Genomic DNA, 2,657 nt, shown 5'->3' with positions numbered 1-2,657 from the left:
TCAGCGCGTGTTTGGGGTGACATCAGCTGACGTCAGGTGGTCCTGAGTTCCCGCCTCTCGCAGAGTCTTCAGCATCAGAGTGAAAACTGTCTGCAGGTGAGTCCGAACTTCTGCTTCTTACAGTAAAAAGTTCTTTTTCTCTGATCTTCATCAGAGGAAGAACGACTTAAGTTCTTGAGAATCCTTTATGGACACGTTCAGATGTTCCTCCTGAGGTTTTATTTTAGTGGAAAAGTTGTTTTTTTATAAATATGTTAAATGTGAAAATTTCCGTTTGACAGACATTAAAGTTGAGTTTTATTATCATAAAAAAACAGTTTTCGCTCAGACAAACATCCTGGGAGAACAGATCGTTCTTCATTTTCTGTCTTTTTTATGAACGAATAGACGAGTTTTATGGTTTTTCTGCAAACTGCTCGGACTTTTCCAGCAGTTTGTCTGAAACCACAACCAGCCTCAGAGGAATAACCTTTTTCTGGTAAACCGGAGAGAGCGTGATGTCGTCTGCATAGAAACGGCTCCTGTTGAAACGGGAAACAAGCTGCTGTTGTGGTGGTTCTGTCCAACAACAACACCATCATGCTGGTTCTGAAAAGGCGGAGGAGACAAACGTCTGACGCTCCTGGCTTTGAGATGAAGTTTTTTACTGAAGCCAATAGAAGCTGTGGGAGAGATTGGCCCCGCCCCCTTGAAGGTAAACATTTTCTGTATCTTTCTGCAGCTTTTCTGTCATAATCCGGTCTACTGGTGACTGAGCAGAACCTTCAAAGCAGAATCAGGATTTCTGGTTTGAATCCCCGCTGCAGCTTCTACCACAGGAATCCAGAAGGGGGCGGAGTCACTCAACCTCTGGGTTTATAAACAGAAGAACAGGTTTGTGACTGACATGATGTCAGAAAAGAGCAGCGATTTTTATACACCTGATCTGGTTCACACACCTGATCCAGTTCACACACCTGATCTGGTTCACACACCTGATCCAGTTCACACACCTGATACGGTTCACACACCTGATCCGGTTTACACCCGATCCTGTTCACACACCTGATCTGGTTCACACACCTTATCTGGTTCACTCACCTGATCTGGTTCACACACCTGATCCGGTTTACACACCCGATCCGGTTCACACACCTGATCTGGTTCATACACCTGATCTGGTTCACACACCTGATCTGGTTCATACACCTGATCTGGTTCACACACCTGATCCGGTTCACACACCTGATCATGTTCATACACCTGATCCAGTTCACACACCTGATCTGGTTCAAACACCTGATCCAGTTCACACACCTGAACTGGTTCATACACCTGATCTGGTTCACATAACTGATCTGGTTCATCCACCTGATCTGGTTCATACACCAGATCCGGTTCACACACCTGATCCGGTTTACAACTGACCCTGTTCACTCACCTGATCTGGTTCACACACCTGATCTGGTTCACACACCTGATCTGGTTCACTCACCTGATCTGGTTCACAGACCTGATCCGGTTTACACACCCGATCCGGTTCACACACCTGATCTGGTTTATACACCTCATCTGGTTCACACACCTGATCTAGTTTACTCACCTGATCTGGTTCACACACCTTATCTGGTTCACTCACCCGATCCTGTTCACACACCTGATCATGTTATAACACCTGATCCAGTTCACACATCTGATCCAGTTCATACACCTGATCCAGTTCACACACCTGATTTAGTTCACACATCTGATCCAGTTCACACACCTGATCTGGTTCACACACCTGATCCAGTTCACACATCTGATCCGGTTTACACACCTGATCCGGTTCACACACCTGATCTGGTTCACACACCTGATCCGGTTCACACACCCGATCCGGTTCACACACCTGATCCGGTTCACACACCTGATCTGGTTCACACACCTGATCCGGTTCACACACCTGATCCGGTTCACACACCTGATCTGGTTCACACACCTGATCTGGTTCACACACCTGATCCGGTTCACACACCTGATCCAGTTCACACACCTGATTATCATCTCTTACTCTCTCTGATGTCACCTTCCTCCCAGAGGTTCTGTCCGTCGTGTGTGAATGCACTGAAACCAGGTCAGTGTAAACTCTGAGATCAACATCTGCTTCATCTCTGGAGCTTTAGGGCGTCTCTGTCCAAAGACTCAGACTGAAGTTTCTTCTCTGACAGGATGAGAGCGGCACCGGCGGTTCTGCTGTGGCTCTCCACGCTCTCAGGTGAGCGTCACGGTCCGACATCAGACACGTTTTTATTTCAGAAAACAAACGTTAGCATCGGTTCCTGAAGAGAAAAACCTGGAGTCTGCAGACTTATGTTTTCATGCTGGATCTACCTTATCTTAGTGGATCTGCTCACCTGTTCACCTGCATACCTGCTCATCTGTTCACCCGTTTACCTGCTCACCTGCATACCTGCTCATCTGTTCATCCGTTTACCTGCTCACCTGTTTACCTGCTCACCTGTTGACCTGCTTACCTGTTCACCTGTTTACCTGCTCACCTGCATACCTGTTCACCTGCTCACCTGTTGACCTGTGTTCTTCCTCAGGGGCTCTGGCTCAGTTGGACGGTCGGTTTCTTCTCTTCTTCTTTCAAACGTTTGTCAGCTGGAACCCCTCAGTGAGTCTGTCTGGTCTCT

General features: G+C 47.3%; 1 long non-coding RNA gene across 1 annotated transcript; it reads left to right on the top strand.

Annotated features, from left to right (window-relative positions):
• The first annotated feature begins 659 nt into the window (after positions 1-659).
• LOC118599023 lies at positions 660-2,645 on the top strand. Its single transcript, XR_004948279.1, has 3 exons — positions 660-873; positions 2,059-2,095; positions 2,190-2,645. It is a non-coding gene; the product is annotated as an uncharacterized LOC118599023 (long non-coding RNA).
• Positions 2,646-2,657: the final 12 nt, after the last annotated feature.

The sequence above is a fragment of the Oryzias melastigma genome, linkage group LG8 (assembly GCF_002922805.2).
Source record: "Oryzias melastigma strain HK-1 linkage group LG8, ASM292280v2, whole genome shotgun sequence".
NCBI classification, from domain to species: Eukaryota; Metazoa; Chordata; class Actinopteri; order Beloniformes; family Adrianichthyidae; genus Oryzias; species Oryzias melastigma.
Note: the sequence above shows the minus strand (reverse complement) of the source record. Positions and strands in the feature narration are given on the sequence as shown.